Source organism: Corvus moneduloides, chromosome W (genome assembly GCF_009650955.1).
Source record: "Corvus moneduloides isolate bCorMon1 chromosome W, bCorMon1.pri, whole genome shotgun sequence".
Taxonomy (NCBI): Eukaryota; Metazoa; Chordata; class Aves; order Passeriformes; family Corvidae; genus Corvus; species Corvus moneduloides.
This window is the reverse complement of record NC_045510.1, coordinates 16,113,023-16,135,970: the sequence shown is the minus strand read 5'-3', so window position 1 is coordinate 16,135,970 and position 22,948 is coordinate 16,113,023. Positions and strand designations below refer to the sequence as shown.

General features: G+C 46.6%; 1 long non-coding RNA gene across 1 annotated transcript in view; it reads right to left on the bottom strand.

Annotated features, from left to right (window-relative positions):
• Window positions 1-13,066: 13,066 nt before the first annotated feature.
• Window positions 13,067-22,948, bottom strand: part of LOC116437354 — a 400,531-nt gene continuing 390,649 nt past the window's right edge. The window contains exon 3 of the long non-coding RNA XR_004237262.1: window positions 13,067-13,177. This is a non-coding gene — a long non-coding RNA (uncharacterized LOC116437354). The remainder of the gene's footprint in view (window positions 13,178-22,948) is intronic.

The following is a 22,948-nucleotide window of genomic DNA, read 5'->3' as shown; positions in this document are numbered from 1 at the left end:
GTGGGAGGCTGATATTAAGGAGGTGGAAGGATCACCTCAAGTTGCTGAGTTAGACGCAGTCATCAGGGCTTTTGAAAGATTCCCCGAACCCTTTAATTTGATAACTGACTCTGCATATGTCTCAGGGGTAGTCTCCAGAGCTGAACATGCCATATTGCGAGAGGTCTCCAACACAGCCTTGTATGAGTTGCTCTCAAAATTGGTTAGCCTAGTCTCCCACCGAGAGCAACCATTTTACGTGATGCACGTCAGGTCACACACGGACCTGCCCGGGTTCATCGCGGAAGGCAACAGGAAGGCAGATGCCTTCGCTGCGCCAGCCGTGATGGCCCCGATTCCAAATGTATTTGAGCAGGCCAAAATCAGCCATCAGTTGTTCCATCAGAATGCGCCTGCCCTGGTTCGGCAGTTCAATTTGAAGCACGACCAGGCCAGAGCGATCGTGGCAGCGTGTCCTGAATGTCACCAATTAGCTCTTCCCGCCATTGGCACCGGCGCAAACCCCCGTGGCCTTAATAGTTGTGAGGTGTGGCAGATAGACGTGACACATGTCGCTTCTTTCGGCAGAATGAAGTATGTACATGTGTCAGTAGATACCTTCTCTGGAGCAGTCTTTGCCTCTGCCCACACAGGGGAAAGGGCTAGCGATGTCATAAGGCACCTAGTGCAGGCATTTGCTACCCTGGGCATCCCCAAAGTTATTAAAACCGATAACGGCCCAGCCTACACCTCCAAGGAGTTCAGGAGCTTCCTACAGCAATGGGGAATAGAGCACAAGACAGGCATCCCCTATTCCCCGACAGGTCAAGCGATAGTCGAGAGGGCTCACCAAAATATCAAGAGGATGCTACAAAGGCAAAGGTCCTCAAAGAAATTAGAATCCCCAGCTGTCAAGCTCTCAAGGGCACTGTTCACGCTAAACTTCCTCAACTGTGCCTTTGAGAACCTGAATCCACCGATCGTGCGGCACTTCGGGCGGTCTCAGCAGCTGCAGGTGAAAGAAAGGCCCCCGGTATTGGTTAAGGACCCGGAGACTCGGGAAATACAGGGCCCTCATGAGTTAGTGATGTGGGGGAAGGGATACGCGTGCGTATCCACCCCCGACGGCCCTAAGTGGATCCCATCAAAATGGGTGAAACCGTGTATCTCCCAGCCCGTCAAAGGAAAAAGTCAGGTACCTCCTAAGACCGGGGTAGGCTGACTGACGCTATACCCCTCTGGACCCCAACTCTGCCCCAGTTGTTATCCCCAAATCTAATATTCTTCCTTTTAAGTTTGTACTAGTTTGGAGACATCGGAGATGAGTCCTGCCTCGTCCGTCCGAGCCATCGCCAGAAGCCTGCAGCTTGTCATCATCCTGCGGCTGCTCCCATGGCCTGCGTCGCCGTGGATAGTTCCCCAACCGGCAGCAAACGTGTGGTCAGTCCTGGCGCAAACCATGGGCCAAGACCACATATGTTTATCTACAGCTGCGGCCCAAAACCCTATGGCCACGTGTCTGGTGGGGATCCCTCTTGAGCAAGAGGAGTATGCTTCTCTTTTTGAAAGGCTCAAGCCCACGCAGGCTTCGACTACGTCTGCCCAAAATACCAAATCATCTGAAACGGGTAAGGCCCCTGTCGTCAAGCCGCCTGTCAGCTCGTACCGTCCCCAGGTGCCCTATCAGGGACGGCCCCCATTTGGCTGGCACCGCAGGGGGAAACGCAACATTGACAACCCCCTTGAGAAATGGCTGCCCCAACTCCCGAAGACCAGTAGTGAGCCCCAGGAGCTGGATCTCTTGGGATCGTACCCAGCTCACTACTGTGTCCAATTCCAATTCGGGTTGTCCCCGGATCGGGAGTTCTTTAAGAACATAGCTCCAAGCCACCGAGAGTATAAGGCAGCCAAATGGTGCCTGGCCGTCAGTAAGGTGACCACTGAAAATCCCCATAGGTCACGTCCGAAAGGGTTACCCAGGGGACTGTTTCTCATCTGCGGTGACAGGGCGTGGGCAGGCGTCCCCTCTCGCCTGTTAGGAGGCCCTTGCACCATAGGCCGCTAGACGCTGTTGACGCCCAACCAAACCTTAGTTGATAATTGGGAGAGAAAAAGAAATAGGACTTCCAAATTGGCCATCCAGAAATGCGAGCTCTCTGATTTGGATCAAAATTGCGACTCGGAAGTCATTCATTGGTCGAGACCAAAAGGGGTTGCAATCACCATGCTTTTGCCGTGGGTGGAGGCAGCCAAAGCACTAGGGGAATTGGGCCATTTAGAATGTTGGGTTGTGAAACAAGCAAATCTTACCTCAAGCGCCCTAAGCGACCTCCTAAAAGACGAGGAACTGACCAGGCAGGCCACTCTGCAAAATAGGGCTGCGATCGACTTCCTACTCCTACTCCACGACCACCGGTGTGAGGAGTTCGAAGGGCTGTGCTGCCTTAACTTAACATCAAGGGCGGAGAACATCCACAGAACCATCGACAAGATGCAGGCCATGGTGATGCAAATTCGGAAAGAAACTGGTGACTGGCTCGGCGACATCTTCAGCAAATGGGGACTATCCGGATGGGCAGGATCTATTTTCCGATCTGGACTGATTTTTCTTTTTGTTTTGTTGGTTGCCCTAATTTTGTTTGGACTCCTCAAGAGAATGTTAGTAAAGTTGATTACAAGCTCCCTCTCCCCTACAGATATTGACCGAGCCAAGGTACTCCCGGATGCAGAGACCGTGCAGGAACCGGAGCTCGAACCTACGGCTCCTGAGTTGCAAGAGTTTGAGGTCTTTTATCCGGACTCTGAATATAACCCCCAGCCGAACTTTAAACCATCTTAAAAAACAAAAAAGGGGGAGATGTGGGAGTGTGTCTTGTTTGGTTCAGTCCGGGTCTCCCCTTTGGGTTTCGTGTTACTGTACCATCCCAGTTTATACCCTCCTGGTTTCGTGTTCATAACCCTGCTTTCTCTATTTGTCTCCTCCCAGACCCCTGCCAATCGCTCCGGCACCCCTCCCAAGCTTCTAGAAAGTTCTGGCAGGGGCGTCGAGTGATTGGTCTTGGGGGGAGGATCCCTCCCTTCCTTTCCCAAGATAGGTTCCCTTGTGTGTCCCTCATCCCGCAGACCTGTCCTTCTCCTTCCCTGATTCGATGCCTTTGTCATCCCTCCCCTGTCGCCACCCCCCCATAAAACCCCTGGCAGGCGCGTTCAGGGTTGCTCATTGCTGGACACCCCCGGGGGGCGAGGTCCCCTGTTCGGAGACACAATAAACCTTCCGGATTTCATCCACAATTGAGCCTGCCTCCTTCTTCCACCACCTGCCTCTATTGCCGCGGTCCTGTGGAAGGACCCACGAGCCAGACCTCTGGTCTCCCGGATTCCGGAGGCTGGCCCCTGCAGCCTGCTGCGTCCAGAGCTGACCGGGCAAAGTGGGAACTGCTCCAAAAAGGACGCAGAGGCACCCTTATGTGCATGGTTGCTACCTTCTTAGGTAGCTAGACTGCTTCCAAGAGTTGCATTATTTCTTGTGCATGTTTGATGTTCTTTCCCTGCAAATTTAACAGTCCTTTTTCTTTCCAAATGGCCCCATGTGCATGTACAACCCCAAATGCATACCTTCAGTCTGTATAGATGTTAATTTTCTTTCCTTTTGCTATCTCTAAGGCACGGGTTAGAGCAATTATTTCAGCCTTTTGTGCAGAGGTGTTTGTTGGCAGGGGTCCGGATTCTATCGCCTCCCAGCAGGTGGTAACTGCATACCCAGCATGCCGCTTTCCACCGATGACATAGCTGCTCCCATCAGTAAACTAGGTCTCTGTGTTGTCTAAAGGGGTATCCTTTAGATCCGGGCGGCTGGAGTAGGTGGCTTCAATAGTTTCCAGGCAATCATGGCATACTGGTTCCCCTTGATTTCCACTGAGAAAGGAAGCTGGGTTGACAGTGTTAGTTACCACTATTTCTACATCATCTTGTTCTACCATGATGGCTTGATATTTCAGGAACCTTTGTGGGGAGAGCCAGTGCCTGATTTTCACTTCCAGCACTGCGGACACTGTGTGGGATACCAGCACAGTCATTTTCTGACCCAAGGTGAATTTGCATGCTTCTTGGATGTTTAGCACGACTGCTGCAATGGCTCTGAGGTACTCAGGCCATCCTTTGGCTGCTGCATCTAGCTGCTTAGAGAAATAGGCAACTGCCCATCGGTATGGGCCCAGGTCTTGTGCTAGTATTCCCAGGGCGATACCTTGTTTCTCATGGGAAAATAGAAAGAATGGCTTACTCACGTCTGGAAGTCCTAGAGCTGGAGCTGACATGAGGTCCACTGAGATCTCTGCTTTCCTTTGTAATGAGCTCGTATAGCGGTTTCACGAGCAGCCCGTAATTGTAAATCCACAATCTGCATCATCCTGTCATCCCCAGAAAAGTCTGTAACTCTTTCACTGTCTGGGGTTTCGGGGTTTGGCATATCGCTTCTTTGCGATCTCGCCCTAAAGTTCACTGCCCGGCACTGACTTCATAGCCCAGGTAGATCACTTTCTGTTTTACCACCTGAGCCTTTTTCTTAGATACCCTGTACCCTTGGAGCCCCAGAAAGTTTAAGAGGCTTACCATCCAGGCTATGCAAGCTTCCTCTGTTCGGGTAGCTATTAAAAGGTCATCCATGTTCTGCAATGGCTTCCCTTCTCCTGGTGGGGCTTCCCAGGACTATACATCTTTTGTGAGCTGCTCTCCAAACAGCGTGGAACTGTTCTTAAATCCCTGAGGCAACACCGTCCATGTGAGCTGGGTTTTGCACCCACTCTTAGGGCTTTCCCATTTGAATGCAAAAATGTTCTGGCTGACTTCATGGAGAGGGAGGCAAAAGAAGGCATCCTTTAAATCTAAAACAGTAAACCAAGTTAGCTCTGGTGTTAGACACGTTAACAGAGTGTAAGGATTCGCTACCACAGGGTAGAGGTCCTCAGTTATCTTGTTAACAGCCTGTAAATCCTGTACCACCCAGTAAGACCCATCAGGTTTATGGACAGGCAAGATAGGAGTGTTGAAATCAGACTGACACTCTTTTAACAGTCGTAACTAAGAATTTTTCAATTATTGGGCTAATTCCTTCTCTGTCTTCCCTTTTGAGGGGGTACTGTTTAATTCTAACTGGTTGTTTTCCCTCTTTGAGTTTGATCTGTATTGGGGTTGCATTTTTGGCTCTCCCAGGTACATCTGTGGCCCAGACTCCTGGGAACACTTGACTTGTTATTTCTTCTCTAATTTCTTCTGCATAGTCTTTGGTTGTTAATATTAGGCTCGGTATTTCCACATACTGTTGGTCATTTACCTCCAGAATAATTTCCCCATTCCTAAAAATAATGGTTGCTTGTAATTGTTCCAATAGATCTCTTCCTAAAAGTGCTTTTGGAGAATTGGGTAAATATAAAAACTTGTGAATACCCCATTGTTTCCCAATTTTATATTTCAACGGCTTGCAAAAATAAGCTTTTTCAGATTGACCAGTTGCTCCATGTACCACAATATAGTCATCCCCTACAGGCATTAAAGCTTTATTTAAAACTGAATATGCTGCCCCTGTATCAACCAAAAATCCTATTTCTTTTTCCTTTTCCCCTAGCTTCATTATAACCAGTGAATCTGCTAGGGTAAAATCCCCCAGTCTTCTTCAATCTTCTTTCACATGTGCAGCAAGGTATTATAATCTAAATTTCCATTATATGGCCACTTTGCTCAATTTTCTAATTTATACAGTGGCCACCATTGGGTGCAATATTTTATAAGAGTTCTTTTATTTTCTGTGCCTCCAGCTCCTACTATCTCTTTCCAATGTGCCAAAACACAGCCAAGCGGGCTTGCTCTAGGGATTTCCTTACTCTTTCTGATTCCCATCCTATTCAGAGTTTGAGTTCACTCAAATACTGTGCCACCCCCTTCAGGTCACCTGTATAGTGTATAAGTCACTCTTTATAAATTCTCCTATGCCTTCTGCCAAGCCTGCTTCGCTGCCACTTGAAATCTTCTTCAAAAGTCTTTACTACCTCCTCCCAATCTGTTTCTAGCACACTATTTTAGGAATGTGATGCTCCTTGCCACACAAAAGTATTAAAACAAAATGTTCCTTGCTTTCCCAGCACTCCGGGCACGGATCTCTGCCTGCTAAATAAATAGAATTGTAATGTCTCCGACTTCTACAAAATCCGCACTGAGCTAAAACCCACAGCTGGTGTGGGGCTGGAGTCTTCTTATATCCACACACAAAGCAGGGAGTCCCTTCTATCATTTGTGCAGATAGGACACATGAACGGAAAGAGTCTGGGCTATACTTCTACCATATAACTACTGAGGGATGGGGGCAACGACCTCCCTCCCTGCTTAGCCACTGTTGTTTCTATCTCTGTCTCCTAATTTTATCTCGCTTCCACCCAAACCTTTCTTCGCACTCTCTCACAGTTCTTTCCCAGTTTTCTTCCCAAACCTCCCAAATCTCAGGTACCAAATGCGACTTTCCACACACAATCTTTAAAATCTCAGGCTCAAAATCAACTTCACTAGAGTGCCCCTGATAGCACTGAGAACACAGGCTCTGCCGCCTGGCAGAAGAGCAGTGCCACCTCCTCTTACAAACTTTACACTGTATTAATACCCATGCAACATGCCACCCTCCCGTTGAATAAAAAGTTCTGACACATCCACACAAACAAGCTATTCCACGTACTCTTTCAAACCCTAAATCTTCTGCTGCTGGTTGTTCCCAGTCTAAAGCCACTAATCTTCCTGCAGAGGTTCTGTATATTCCCTCTAAAGGAACTCGTTCGCCTCTCCTCTCTATCCAATATCCTATTGGATTTATAAATTCCCACAAATCCAGTCCAAACCACTGAGGGGGAGGGGTTCTTCTAAACTCTCGCCTAGCCACGATTCCAAAATCAGCAATCAAGCACCACCCCAAACAAATGCTTCACTACTACACACTCAAACAACACGCAGCAGCATACACGTCTCCAATTTACAAACGAATAGGCGAGCCACATACACATAAAAGCAATCCAACAACAACCAATATCCACACAGACATATAAGCAACACAACATCCAAACCAGCTACTAGTAGCAAAAATATTCACAATACTCACTTGTAATAACTTCAGGATCCCACTTATATTTTCCCAACACAGTAACAAGTTCTGGCGGGACCCCCCCCTGGAATCACCTGATCCGCTCCCAGGATCTCTGGCAGCCGCTCTATCGGTTGGCAATTCCCCCTTGCCGGCTCCCGTAGCTGGTTCCTTGCAAGTCCCACCTTAGCCTCACAGGGACTATGCTGTGCGCGGGACATCTCCTCGCAGCTTATCAGCAGCCCTTGCCACGTGTACGACTTACAGGCACCCTAAATGCAAAACATACCATTTTATCCGTAGTCCCAGCAGGTCGTTGTCTATCCGTCGCAGTGAGCGAGCCGAGGGGCGGAGATCCTCCAGGAAAGCCCTGGGGCCCGCCTAGGATGTCCGCTCCTCAGCCGATCCTGCAGTCAGACAGTTTCTCCTGGCTGCTCACCAAAATGATGAGCAGGAAAGACTCCACTACTGGAATAAGTAGTAAAGTAGGTATGTTTATTCCAGGGCTGGGATGCATGGGGGATAGCTCCCCAAAGTCATGTGTACCCACAGCTGCATTCAGCTTGGTATATATCGGGTTACAAGTTCCATATTCATTGAGTTTCCCAATACGCCTATACATATTCATCGCCTAGCCCCGCCTAGCCTGGCTTCGTATTACAATGAGCCCAAAAGTCATTTACATCCACGTTGCGCTTGCGCAGTGTTGTCTGGTGGTCGTGGGCAGGGGTCTCCAAGATGAAATAAGTGTCTTCCTCAGATGAAATAAAGGGTCTTCCTCATCCTGAACTTTTCACCTTTCGTCCCTGCGCATGCTCTTTATGCCCATGGGCTAAGTCCGAACTTGAAGACTGGTTTGAGTTAGTTTTAGGTTAAAAACAGGATCTTTGGTCAAGATTCCTTCCCCTTATCAATAGTCTTCTATCTTCTCATCCTGCTTTGGTAGGCACAATAAGTGTCGGGCAAATGGTGTGCATTGCTTCTAACAAACCAATTCTTAGTAAATCATTTAATCTCTGCTTCCCCATCCCCCTGATTCAGTGTGTTTAAAAGTTGTTAATTTTGTGTTTAAAAGACCGAGCAGAGTTAATTGAAACTACGCCCGGCGTTGCTTTGGCGACTGGCACAGTGATTTGGGTTTGTAGCTCTAAGTCTCACTCTGTAGGTTTTTGTTATATTTTTGATGCCTTTTCTTGGTCTTAAAATCAAGAGGCATACACGGTTAGAAGGGGAAAAGGGATTTTACCTTGGTATTTATTTTTAAGGATCCTTAGGTGTACACGTCCAGGTCATATGCATCGAGATGCACCCCACCGAGTCTTTCCCTGTGTCTCTGTGTCTCTCTTCTTTCGTGTGTGTTGTGTGTCCCCCCCAACATTGGGTATAACATTATAGGCTCTACTAATTAGCATATCTATCAAAGATTCCCCAATGAGAGGTTCAAGTGAGCCCCCCCTCCCCAAGGAACCTTCCCCTGGATGGTTCTATCTTGGTTCTGGAGAGGACCTTGGGGTCTGGGGCACACTCATCCCTAGCTACGAAGCTTCTAAAATGTTTAGTCTCTTAGCTTAACAAACAAGTCCAAGAATGTAGGCAAAAAGCACTAGGAATACAGAAGCTGTAAAAAGGTATAACAGGGGTATAAAAGAAAAGGCAAAAATCTTCATGGCATCATTTCCCCCCTTTTAGAGACTAACAAAACTCTATCTTGTCTAGTCTCTACTCTACTCTACTCTACTTTTCTACCCGCAGAACCGGTTTACACAACCGGCTGCTCCACAGGAAATTACATAGATAATAACTACAATTACAACTATTATGAATATTTCTTTTACCCAGGCCCAGTTTGGTAACCATGAGGTGAGGGTATCAAAAATATGATCAAATTTTAAGGTGTTATTTCTAGAAGCCACTTCATGTAGAATTTGAGTTCCCTTCCAAATTTCATCCAAATCTTTCTTAATTCTTCTATTAAAATGCCAATCAATGGCCAGTGACCCTTCCCATCTAGGGGCGGTAAATGAGTACAGATTCAGCAATCGCTCTTATTAAGAATTTTGGAAACATTTTGGACCACAGTCTTATGCAAATCATGGGGTGAACCCTGAACCATGGTTACCAGTTGGACAAACAGCAAACATGTAAAAAACAGTTTAGACTGCATCTTTCTGATTTGTATCAGTCTCTGTCTTCTTGGTGATTTCGGGAGCAGAAGCTTTCTTCACCCTGGAGTAGTGAATCCATGGTCCCTTGCCAGCAACCTTGACCGCAGTAAAAGTGGTCAGCAAAACTTGGAATGGTCCCTTCCACTTGGCTTGCAAGGGGTCACTGTCCCACCACTTGATGTAGACCCAGTCTCCAGGCTGGAATGGATGAGCAGGTGTGTCCAATCCTATTGGTTTGGATAACACGACGAATCTCTGGAGCTTCTGCAAAGTGGAACTCAGAGACATTAAATACTTTTGCAAATCATTTTTACCTCTCATATGAATTTCCCCTGGGATATGTAGAACCTGGTATGGCCTGCCATATAATATTTCATAGGGACTGATGTTGTCCCTTCTCCTTGGCTGTATGCGGACTCTCAGCAAGGCTATAGGCAGGGCTTGAACCCATGTCATGGATGTCTCTTGACAAATCTTGCAAATCTGAGTTTTGAGGGTCCCATTCATGCGTTCAACTTTGCCACTTGCCTGGGGCCTGTATGGTGTGTGCAGGTCCCAGGTAAGTCCCAAAATCCTGCTAACTTCCCCAACCACTGTTGCGACAAAATGTGGTCCCCTATCTGATGACATTCCCAAAGGAACCCCAAATCTTGGTATTATATGATTAAGCAAAGCTTTTACAACTTCTTTTGCTGTGTTGGTGCGACAGGGGAACGCCTCAGGCCATCCACTGAAGGTGTCAACCAGTACCAGTATATACCTGCATCCCTCTTTGCGTGGCATCTCAGCAAAATCTATTTGCCAATAATCTCCTGGGAAATCTCCTGTTTTTGTCACTCCTAACACAACTCTCTTGCTTGTGTCAGGGTTGTTTTTACAGCAGGTTTCACACTTGCTTGTTACAGATTGTACAATATCAGACATTCCTCTCCCTATCACTACTTTCCTCAAATGTTTTAAAAGATTTTCTGTTCCCCAGTGGGTACTTTCATGCTCTCGTTGGGCTATTTCCCAAAGGATCAGGGGTGGAACTACGACTTGTTCTACCGGGGTGACAGCCCACCCACCTTCTTTGATTTCAGCCTTAAGGAACTTAATTAATTTGTGATCTCTCTGATTGTATTTTGGGGCAAATGATGACAAATCTATCTCATTCTGTGGTACCACTGCAAAAATGCCTTTTTCTGCAATCCCCCTGGCTGTTTTGTCAGCAAAACGATTTCCCAGTTCAGGGGCTGTTTTCCCTTTTTGATGACCCTTGCAATGCACGATAGCCACTTCCGCAGGCTTCCAAATGCTCTGTAAAAGTGAGGGAATTTGTTTAGCATGCTTAACCTCATTACCTTGAGCAGTCAGCAGGCCACGTTCCTTCCAAATAGCTCCGTGGGCATGAACAACACTGAAGGCATATTTGGAATAAGTCCATATGTTCACCTTCTTCCTCTCACTCAGTTCTAGAGCTCTCGTTAGTGCAATGAGTTCAGCTTTCTGTGATGATACATCTGGAGGCAAGGCTTTTGCCTCAATGATTTCATCTGAGGTGGTTACGGCGTAACCGGTCATCCTCCTACCGTTTCTCATGAAGCTGCTCCCATCAGTGTACAGTTCCCAGTCTGGATCTTTCAAAGGAACATCTTTCAGGTCTGGTCTGCTGGAATAAGTTTCCTCTATTGTCTGCAAACAATCATGCTCAGGCACACTGTCAAGTAATGTGGATGATAAAAACATCGCAGGGTTTACCACAGAAGTTGTCTTTAGAGTAACATCATCCTGTTCCAACAACACAGATTGGTATTTGAGCATCCTGCTAGGGGAGAGCCAGTGTCCCCCCTTTTGCTCCAGCACATTTATCACTTCATGGGGTACATACACGACAATGTGCTGCCCAAGGGTGAATTTACGGGCCTCCTGTATCAGAAGGACTGTTGCTGCCACAGCTTTCAAGCATCCTGGCCAACCCTGGGCTACATTGTCTAGTTGTTTTGAGAAATAGGCCACAGCTCTTCGCTGGTCTCCAAGGTGCTGTGCCAGTACCCCCAGAGCAACATTCAGTCGCTCATGTGTAAAGAGTTCAAAAGGTTTAGTCAAGTCCGGCAGCCCCAGAGCTGGGGCTGACATTAAGGAATGTTTCAGCTGTTTAAATGCAGCCCTGGCATTCTCTGTCCACATGATTGTCCCCTTTTCAGCTGCTTTAAGGACCTCATATAAAGGCCTTACCAGTATACCGTAGTTTGATATCCACAGGTGACACCAACCTACCATTCCCAGGAAGGCCTGCATCTCCCTTACGGTATGGGGCTCTGGAAGTCGACAGATGGCTTCCTTCCGTTCTCTGCTGAGTTGTCGATGTCCACGGAAAATTTCCAGGCCCAGGCATACTACTGTTTCCCTGGCAACCTGTGCCTTCTCTTTTGAGACCCGATACCCACTTTGGCCCAAAAAGTTCAACAGACTTACAGTGAGCTTGATGCAGTCATCTCGTGTCTTGGCCGCTATCAAGATGTCATCAACATACTGGAGAACCGCTCCTCCTGGTTCTTGTTTCCTCCAGTCCTCAAGCTCCTTTGCCAGCTGGTTTCTGAATATGGTCGGGCTGTTTTTGAATCCTTGTGGTAAAACTGTCCAGGTGAGCTGGGTCTTCCTCCCTGTCTCTGGATTCTCCCACTCAAAAGCAAAGAGTTCTTGGCTATTCTTATGCACAGGAATGCAGGAAAAGGCATCCTTGAGATCTAAAACAGTGAACCACCCTAATTCATTGGTTAGTGTTGTCAGAAGTGTGTAAGGATTCGCTACCACTGGGTGTATGTCCTCTGTTATCTTGTTGATTTCCCTCAAATCCTGTACCAACCTGTAGCTTTTATCATCAGCTTTCTTTACTGGCAAGATTGGTGTGTTGTACCTGGATTCACATTCTACTAACAACCCAAATTTGAGAAACTTTTCAATCACAGGTACCAATCCCTTACGAGCTTCTAATTTCAGAGGATATTGTCTTTGCCTTACTGGTGTAGCCCCTGCTTTGAGTGTAATACTCACAGGTTCAGCTTTTTTGGATCTCCCAGGAGAATCATTGGCCCACACTATTTGAATGACAGCCTCTTCAACTTCTTTGGGAATTTTTCCATGACATTCCTGTACAAGTATAGCAGCTGCTTCGATAATTTTAGATTCTGGGATTATAACTTTCACTCCCCCTTCCTTTGAAAACTTAATTTCTGCTTCCAATTTTTCCAATAAATCTCTGCCCAATAATGGCATTGGGGAATTTGGCATATACAGGAACTGGTGAGTGACCCAGTGTTTTCCCAATTTAAATTTTAAAGGTTGGAAAAAAGGCCTTGTTTCACTTACCCCTGTAGCTCCAATCACATCCACAGTGTCTTGACTCAGTTTACCTTTTAAAGTATTTAACACAGAATACGTTGTTAACTCAACAACCACCCATTTCTGGTATCGCTTCAGCTTTTCCATCTGTTCTGGGACATTAGGATCCCAGTTAGGGTTCGCTAGGGGATAGATATCATTAACTGACCCTTTGAGACTCCCAGTTGCAATTTGAGTTTCTATAGCAGATATAGCAGCTTTGTTGACCATTTCTCTCTCTGTTTTATCCAATAATTCATCTAGCATAACATTTAGATCACCCCAATCTGGGTTTTGGGATTTTATGGCCATTTCTACACGCATAGCTACTCTCTCTGGGTTGTCCCTGTACTTCCCAATTGAGTTTTTCCACTGCTGTAATTCTCCGAGAGAAAATGGTATTTTTATATAAATCACTCCTTGATTTCCCACAGCCTGTCTCAGAGGTGCTTCTAATGCAAGTTCTTCCTCCCCCCCTTTACCTGTTTTGGACCTTGTGTGTTTAGCGACGGGACTGACTGCTCTCATAGCTTCTCGGGCTATCCTGCCCCTCCTTCTACCACCCTCCCCGTGAGAACCATCTGTATCAAGATCATCCCATTCGCTTTTAATTGAAATTGGTTCATTGGTTTTAAAACTTGTTCCAGGCGAATATTGATCAGGAACTGTCTCCCTCTTTGCTGCAGTGGAGGGGTAGGGAGGCAGGGGCTGCAAGCAGGTTCTCCCGTCCCTAGCTCTGTAAGAGCCGCCTGGGTCGGGGCCATCCCATCTGCCCTCAGCTTTAACACTGCCTGTGCCGCAGGGTGGGGAGAGCGAGGGGCTCCTCCTGTCTCTGGGTCGGAAACTTGCGGTTCTCTGCATTGGGGAATGCCACTGCAATTGCCCGTGTCCATTTCCACCTTCACTTCTGTGTTCAGGGTACTCGGGGAAAGGCGGCCAGCCTGCCCCCTCCCCTCCCCCTTCCCCGTCTCTGCCTCTGGAAAAGTCAGGGGGCAGTGGCCAATCCACCCCTTCCCTGCCTCCACGCCCGCCCTCCGCCCCTGACGAGGCTGGGGGTGGGGGGGCCCCGTGCCGCCCTCCGGCTTGGAGCCGGCCGCCTGCTCCCTCCCCTGCCACCGCTCGGACAGCGGCGGGGACAGCGGAGGCGGAGGCGGCGGCGGCGGCAGCAGTGGGGGAGCCATTGCTCCCCCATCCCCTGCCCCCACCTGTGCGGGCTGCCCCAGCGGTTGAACAGGGTGGGGAGACCCCCCCCCATTGCGCAAAGCTTGTGCTACCATATCTGTATCTGTCATATCAATTTCTCTGTCCGTATTAGTATACGAGTCAGCTTGCTGCAGCTTTTTCTTTCCCTTTCTCTTCCTCAAAGTCATTTTCATATTACTTTTGTCTACCACATATGCTTCTTCCCTGTTCAAATACATAGTAAAAAGTTCTGCATATCTTAGTTCATCAAACCTACGTAATGATCTCAATTCTACCATCAGGTCATTAATGATGTTATTTTCCAAACTCCCATAGCGAGGCCAATTTCCTTGACTTAATTTTAAAGTCGGCCAAGCCTGTGTAGACAGTCTAATCAATTCTCGGGTGTCCAAAGTAGTTTTTCGCCCTGTCAGCCATTTCCAGTGTTTTATTATCAGCTCCAACGGGCTGTTAGGAGGAATTTTTTCATTCACACCACCCATGTTTTCTCACAGACAGGAAAACTCTGCCAGAGGAAAGCTCTTAACTCTGGAATTCAGCCTGCAATCTGGCCTTGGAATTCCGATTTCCCAGGCAGTTTATCTAGGTTACTACACAAACACTTCAAAACAGCACTTTAAAATACTAAAAAGCAACTAGTTTTAGCAAGCAGTAAATGCGCGCGCGCGAAAATCTGATCTTAACAGGATTCGAACCCACAACTCCTGACGTCTGAGCCAACCAACCAACCAACCAACCAACCTCTGAGTCTCTCTTGCGGCTGCGTAGGGTGCAGCCTCTGGGCTCCTGGAGGGCGTCCCCTCCTTTCTACAGTTTGCAGGGGAAAAGTTTAAGCTTTCCCCTTTTGTGGGCTTTTATGCCCCCAACCTTTCCAACCCCCTCGGAGATCTCCTTCCCTAGTGCTAGCACAGTCTCGGTAGTCTCGATCCCCTTTTCACTCACCTCTTTCAGTTCTTCTGCCTTTCCGTGCTGGGTCCTAAAGTCCTGGTCACAGTCTTAGATTGTTGCTCCGGCCCCTCTGTAATTTGCCGGCAAAGAGAGGGGCAAAGCAAGATGTGTTCCAACCCAAGACTGCGAGTTTCAAGGTCTTTAGGGTCCCTTCGTGGTCGCCAGCAACTGATGCCTTTTCTTGGTCTTAAAATCAAGAGGCATACACGGTTAGAAGGGGAAAAGGGATTTTACCTTGGTATTTATTTTTAAGGATCCTTAGGTGTACACGTCCAGGTCATATGCATCGAGATGCACCCCACCGAGTCTTTCCCTGTGTCTCTGTGTCTCTCTTCTTTCGTGTGTGTTGTGCGTCCCCCCCCAACATTGGGTATAACATTATAGGCTTTACTAATTAGCATATCGTTGGGGTTTCAGTTTAGTCTTAGTTTTTTTTCCTGTTAAAGGAATTTTCTCCCATATGCATGTTGCTAGGGGACAAATAGCTGTACTTAAGAAAGACAAAAAGGGGGGTGGGGCGGGCCTGGCTACTCCTTTGTCTACACCTGGGTGTGGGGTCAGTTCGCTCTGAGCGTCCGGAGAGAGGAGCTGCAGAAAAAGGAGCTGCTGCTTGTTTCTTTCGGCCGCTCTTTCTTCCTGCTGGAAACAACGCCGGGACCCCAAAAGCCGCTTCCCCTGCCCTGCTGGAGACCGGGCTGTGGCTGCCCTGGCCCGCTGCTGCTTCGAGCTTTCGCTACGCTGTAGCCCTGCTTGCCCTGCCTGCCTGGGCCTCCGTGGGGTTCTCCCATCTGGATACATCTCGTCTGCCACCCGGGATTTGTGCTCGTCCCTGCCACTCCAGCCTGCCGTTCTAGCCTGCCGCTCTAGCCTGCCGTTCCAGCCTGCCGTTCCAGCCTGCTGTTCCTGAGAGTCCGGTATCGGCTGCCCAGGGGTTTGTGAAGCCTTTGTTCCATCCCTTCCCGGGATCCCAGGGCACTGGTGCTGCGTGCTCCCCGAGCTCGCTCCGGAGCGCCCCCTGCAGCCGCGGGGGAACCATCGCACCTGCCCTGCTCACCGGGAGCCGCCAGCGCCCCTGCCGGCTGCGAGCGGAACTGCACCCGAGGGGAAATAGCCTGACAGCCAAGAAGGCTGGGACTGGGTTTGTGATTGCTGTTACTGCCATAGTTGTTGTTGTTTTGTTTGACTGGTTATATACATATATATATATATATATATATAGTAAAGAACTGTTATTCCTATTTCCCACATCTTTGCCTAAAGGCCCTTGATTTCAAAATATAATAACTTGGAGGGAAAAGGAGTTATATCTGTCACTTCAAGGGGGGCTTCTGCCTTCCTTAGCAGACACCTGTCTTTCAAAACCGAGACAATATCTATCAAAGATTCCCCAATGAGAGGCTCAAGTGAGCCCCCCCTCCCCAAGGAACCTTCCCCTGGATGGTTCTATCTTGGTTTACAGAATATGTTCTGGAGAGGACCTTGGGGTCTGGGGCACACTCATCCCTAGCTACGAAGCTTCTAAAATGTTTAGTCTCTTAGCTTAACAAACAAGTCCAAGAATGTAGGCAAAAAGCACTAGGAATACAGAAGCTGTAAAAAGGTATAACAGGGGTTATAAAAGAAAAGGCAAAAATCTTCATGGCATCATTTTAAAAAGTTTGATTGTAAGTGTTACTTTTAAAATCGGTGGTTTACAAAGTTTTAAAGTTGCTAACGTGCGGTGTAACATCCAGATGAAGGGCTGATAATTTTTTAACCTTAGCGGCGAAGCAGAGCAGCGCAGCGCAGGTCTGGGGCTAGCCCCCGCCTTCGCTCGGCAGAGCAAGCAGGGCGGCAGAGGCAACACCCCCCTCTTCGCTCAGTGGCATGAGCGAGGCGGAGACACAGATTTGAATATCGCGCTTTAGCCGTAACTCGGTAACTTGCCCGATTTTTAGCATACCTTTACAGACCCCCAGCAGAATACCTGCTCGGGGTCATGGAGGGCTTGTTGAAAGTTTAGTAAGTTTGAAATTGTTGGTGTTTGGGGGTGAGTTTTAGCAGAGGAAAATTCGTCAGCCGTAGCTGCGTGAAGCAGGGAAGCCAGAAAAGTTTTAGCATTTTGTATGAGTTTTGAGTTGTGAAAAACGAGGTTCACTCTTTATAAAATTTTAAGAAAAGTTTAATAAAAGGGACAATTCGGAGACAATAGCAAAAAGGATATTAAGGCTGGGTGCTTTGGCAGAGCCAAAGGAATACCTCTACATCCAAAAGATCGTCTTTAAAAGTACATCTCTTATTCCATATTCATCACAATCATGCATGATTCATAAATTCTTTGGAGTTTCGGTGTATCATCCCATCAGCCTTATCTTCCTCCTTGGCTCCATTATGTCTCTGCTCCCTCCATAAATTCTTCTCTCTCTGGTTTCTGGTTTTTCTTCTTCTCTGATAAGATCCTCCAGGAATGTGAAGACTTTCTCTGCCTATCTTTTCTAAATTGACTACATAAACAATAGAAATTCTATATCATGTATTACATTACAGAACCTAGGTAAAGTTTTTCTAACATTAAGGAACATGCAAAAAGCCAACATCACAACACATTCATAACAGAGTGAAGTGTTTAAAGTGTTTGAGTGAGCTGCGGGAGGTTTTTTGTGTGCTGTGTGAGGTGTGTGAGGTTTTTTTTAGATTTGAATAAAAAGGAGGGGTTTTTTTTAGTGGTGGAGTGTGTGTGAGCATGTTAACCAGTTGTTTTGTGGAATAGACCTTTCTGTTGCTAACAAACTGTGGGGGTTTTTTTAGCGGCTACTTTTAAAACTAATAACCTGGTTTTCCCCTACCTTTAGAAATAACAGGCTGTTTCTTTTCTAGCGGCTACTTTTAAAACTAATAACCTGTTTTTTTCCTACCTTTAAAATAACTGGGGTTTTTTTTCTAGCGGGATAAGTCTCTTTTTTTTCCTTTTTCCTTTACTAATAGGTTTTTTTGTAAGCAGTAACTTTATATGCCTAGGAATAGGGGACGTGGAAGGCAAAATCCCATTGTAAGGGAGTTTCCCTGCCCAAGGGATAGCTGTGATTGTAGCCCGCGGGTAGTGTTTCATTGTGTAATCTGTTTAGAACTGTGGGTCAGGCAAGTATTTAAGTGGAAGACACCTAGGAGAGGAGTTTGTGATCTTTGTTATTCGAAAGAGACAAAAGCAACCAGAGCAGCTATATGGATTTTATTAATAACTGGTCAAGAAGAAGAAGGGAGCAATAAGTTATTTGATTTATTAGAGAATGGGATTTCAGGAATTTTAGTAAAACCAATAGAGATTCTTAAAACTGAGTGTGCCCAGTATACTTTTGTACCAGAAGATTTTCCTGAAGTTAAACTTCGGAACTAGGATAAAGTTAACAATCGTTGGGAAAAAATGAATTTTAAAAATGGGGGCAAATGAAAGTAAAGAGGTTCCTAAAAGTAGCCCCTTAGGATGTGTTTTAACACACTGGAGAAAGATGGTGGATCATAGTGGTACTGAGACCAAGAGAGAGCTTATTAAGTTGTGCACACAACGGTGGCCGCTTTATAAACTGGAAGGGGGTGTGAAATGGCCACCTGCTGGTACGCTGGCTTATGAAACATTACTGCAACTAATGCTTTTTCTTAGATGTGAGCAGAAATGGATGGAGATTGTTTATGCTGAATTATTTTTCACCCTTCAAAATCACCCCGAGTGGCAAAAAGAGTGTGGGATTAGACCACCCTCTGATCCCTTAGTATTGGCTTTTGAAAAGGATAACAAAGCTAGTAATGGAAAATCTAAGCGATGTTGCAGTGCATGTTCAATAAACCAAAGATGTACGCATCCTGACAATGTATATCAGGTAGAAGCCCAAGAACAAGAGCTGGCAGGTCTTCTTAAGTCACCCCTTAGAAAGGGAGATGGGGGAAGGGTAACAGATGATACAGAATCAGAGTTACCATCACCCCCAGCCTCGAACCCCGCTTCACTTCCTATTTCATCCCCCTCTAGGGAAGCAATAACAACTAACCTGTACCCACTGTTACCCAGCAGTGACAGCGAGGAGGACGAACCACCCTCTCCACAGGGTCCTATAGCATCAAGAACTCGGAAGCAAACTAGAAGAAATCTTTAAGGGTAGTAGCAAATCATGAAGGCATTCCTATATTGGTTGAAATCACCTTTTCTACAATAGATTTAGAGGCCTGGGAAAATGTGGCCAGAAATTACCGGAGTGACCCGATAGGGGTTGCTAAGAAATTTAAATTTATGGTAAACCAACACAATCCTGATTGGGCTGATATTCAGTTACTGCTTGTTGGGGTTTGGAGAGTTCCCCTTCTGATTTTTTCCCTCTTGAGGAATTTTCCCCATATATGTTGCTGGGGCGACAAATTGCTGGATACTTGCGGAGGACAAAGGACCTAGCCACTGAGGGTGTGGTCCAACAGGCTACTCTCTTTCACCTGGGTGTGTGGGCAGTTGGTGCTCGGCATTCAGACAGAGAGGCTGCTGCCATCTTGTCAGCACTGCAGGTTTTCTGCTCTCTGCTGCCTTCTTTCTACCGGAGAAACCCTGGGATTCCCAAACCCGCCTTTCTCTGCCCCCGCCACTGCGTTCAAGCCTTCGGTAGTCTGTAGCCCCTGCACATCCTGCCTGCCGAGACCTCCCAGGGTTTCCCACCGCAGCTCCAAAGTTTGATCCATCTCGTCTGCCGCCCAGGATTTGTGCTCGTCCCCGCTGTTCCAGCCTGCTGTTCCCGAGGGTCCGGCTGGACACCGGGATCGGCTGCCCTGGGGGTTTGTGAAGCCTTTGTTCCATCCCTTCCCAGGACCCCAAGCCACCATTGCTGCGTGCTCCCCGAGCTCGCTCCGGAGCACCTCCTGCAGCCGGGGGGGAACCATCGCACCTGCACTGCTCACGGGGAGCCGCCAGCGCCCCTGCCGGCTGTGACAGTAACTGTACCAGAGGGGAAAGGGCCTGACAGCTGAGAAGGCTGGCACTGGGTTTGTAGTTCTGTTTGCTGTTACTGCCATAGTTATTGTTGTTTGTTTGCCTTGTTATACATATATATATATATATATATATATATATATATAATGTGGGAGACAGAGGAGTAGAAACTCCTGCAATTAAAGGAGGCTTTGATTTACAACCCTGGAAGAGACTAGGTCTGGCTTAATTGACAGAGATTTGTGGACTTTAAGCAAAAGGATTACAAACTTGTGTTCCTATCATTATAAGTAAAATTGTACACTGGGTGTTTTGGTGAAGGGTTTTAAAATATAATAGTGTGGTTTTATATAGTTTAAGTTAAGAATGTAGATGGTATAAGAGAGACATCTGTGTGTACGTGACATGAGAAGTTATTGGTCAAGACATAGCTGCATTGCAGTGAGAAGTGCCACAGGTGATAGGTCATTAATCTAAAACAAAGTGTCCTTTTAAGTATCTATTGGATTAGAAAGTTATAAATTACGATGTAACCCTAAATCTTGTGACTAGTCGCCATTACTCGGAGGCGTTGTAAAATCTCACGCCTCGACTGATGCGTTTGTTATTTTAAACAATAAATTCGTGTAGTTGCATAGTCCCATCCCTTAAAGTTATTTTCCTTCGACACGTGAAGCGCGGAAACGGACAAGTGGTGCCCGGTGTGCGGCGGATTTACAGCGCAGAGGTCGGAGTAGGATGAAGAGGATTCCCCCGGTCGACGTGAGTTAGCCGAACCCTGAAACGAAGGGTGATCCGGCGAGAGCTGAAGCTGAAAGGAAGCTTAAACGGAGGGTAGCGGGCCGATTTCTCCAAAGCACGCCGGTAGGAGAACTGTCTTCAATGTTGAGTGGAGGCTGGGGCCGGGGAGGTTAAAAGATGGGTGAGAATATTTCAAAAGAACAGAGGGATGTTTATAATAAGTTAGATGCCTTGCTGAAGTTACATTCTGAGCCTCTTCCCATCAAAGAAGTGAAAGATTTATTGCTTTGGGTTTTCCGTAATTGCCCTGACGTTGATTTTGACCTTCTTCTTACTAAATCAGTTTGGGATGATATTGCAACTAGACTTTATGATCTCGCTTCAAGGCGGCGGCTGTGTTAATCCCTGCTTGCCGGGTGGTGATAGAATTGTTGAACGGCTCAGTGATTAATGGCGGCTCTGGAATTTTAACTGTGCCACGGGCTCCCTCGCAGTCGCCCCCTCCGGCCGTTTGTGATATTGCACCCGAAAGGGGGGGTGGTGAAGAAAAGAGGGAGGAGCCCTCGGAAGTGACGTATGGTGCCAGAGGGCGGGAGGCCCCGGAAATTACATCTCAGGAAATGACATCTTCAGAAGTGATGAAAGCAAAGATGGATGTCCCCATGACAGCTCGGAGGGTTGCCGGTAGCACAGCAGATGTGCAAACTCAGGATGAGTGTTTACCATCAGTGGATGAATCTAATTTAAGCCTTCAAGATATGAATAGGCTTTCTTCTGCCGATAAGCAGAGAGAAATAAATCTAAGAGAAAAGCCTGTTTTAACAAATTGGAATGTTATACATCGGGAGGTATCTAAAGAGGATGATCTTGTGCCAGCTCGTAAATCGTTGTTAGCATTGCCAGTGAGATATGAGAGAAGAGGAGCAAACCCGAGATGGAGGAAGCTCGTGACAGTGTTGTAAAAGAGATTAAAAGGGCTGGACTTGAGATTTCTACATCAAAAATACAGGAAACTCCACCGTGGAAATATTTGGGATGGAAAATGACTGAACAGTCAATAAGGCCACAGAAAATACAGCTTCGAATTAAAGTTCATACTTTACAAGATTTGCAGCAGCTTTTGGGAGAGATAAATTGGATTAGAGTTACTTTAGGGATTACTAATGATGAACTTGCTCCAGTTTTTGATTTGTTAAAGGGAGATTGTGACATTACATCCCCAAGAACCCTTACACCTGAAGCTCTAAAGGCACTTGACAGAGTAACAGAGGCTTTTCAGAAAAGACAAGCACATCGTTGTGTAGATTCACAACCATTCTTCCTTGCAGTACTGGGGGAAAAAATGCAATTGTATGGTCTTATATTTCAATGGGATGCTTCTGCCAAGGATCCCTTATTGATAATAGAATGGGTCTTTTTGCCTTACAGATCTCCAAAAACAATCTTCACAACGATGGAAATGTTAGCTCAGATTATAATCAGAGGCAGGTCAAGGTTGTTAACTATGGCAGACAAAGAGTTTGCTATAATTTATTTGCCTCTGAAGAAGCAATATTTTGATTGGGCATTACTAAATTCAGAAGAACTTCAGATAGCATTATTGAATTATCCAGGCACTTGTTCTGTTCATTTCCCTAGTCATAAACTATTTCAGGCAAAATTAAGCTTTAGAGAAAGACCACTGTTAAGTGAAGTGCCTTTGGATGCTGTGACACTTTTTAGTGATGGATCAGGAAAGACACATTGCTCGGTGGTAACGTGGCAAGACCCAGAAACTAAAACATGGAAACAGAATATTCAAATAGTAGAGGGTTCAACCCAGGTAGTAGAACTTGCAGCAGTAGTTAGAGCATTTCAGCTTTTCCCAGAGCCTTTTAATTTGATTACAGATTCTGTTTATGTTGCTAATATAGTTAAGAGAATAAAAGGATCAGTTTTGAAGTATGTTAGTAATAATGCTCTGTATCGTCATCTTAAATGTCTTTATACACTCGTGCAAGATAGAACTAATCAATATTTTGTCTCCCATATTAGGGCTCATTCTTCACTCCCAGGATTCCTGGCGGAGGGCAACTCCAGGGCTGATAAGTTAACAGTTGCCATAGTGAACACCTTGCCAAATATTTTTGAACAAGCAAAGTTGAGTCATGCCTTTTTTCATCAGAATGCACAAGCTCTTATGAGAATGTTTCGTCTTTCCAGAGATCAGGCTAGAGCAATTGTAAATACCTGCCCAGATTGCCAACTGGTGCAGCCTCCTGTTTCCATGGGAGCAGTAAATCCTCGAGGGCTACAGAGTTTGCAATTGTGGCAAACAGATATCACTAAGTATCCGTCCTTTGGAAAATATAAAAATATCCATCTGTCAGTGGATACATTTTCCAATGCAGTTTTTGCTTCTGTACACACAGGAGAGACAGCAAATCGTGTGTCAGCATTTTTTGCAAGCTTTCGCTTCCTTGGGGGTACCTCAAGAAATAAAAA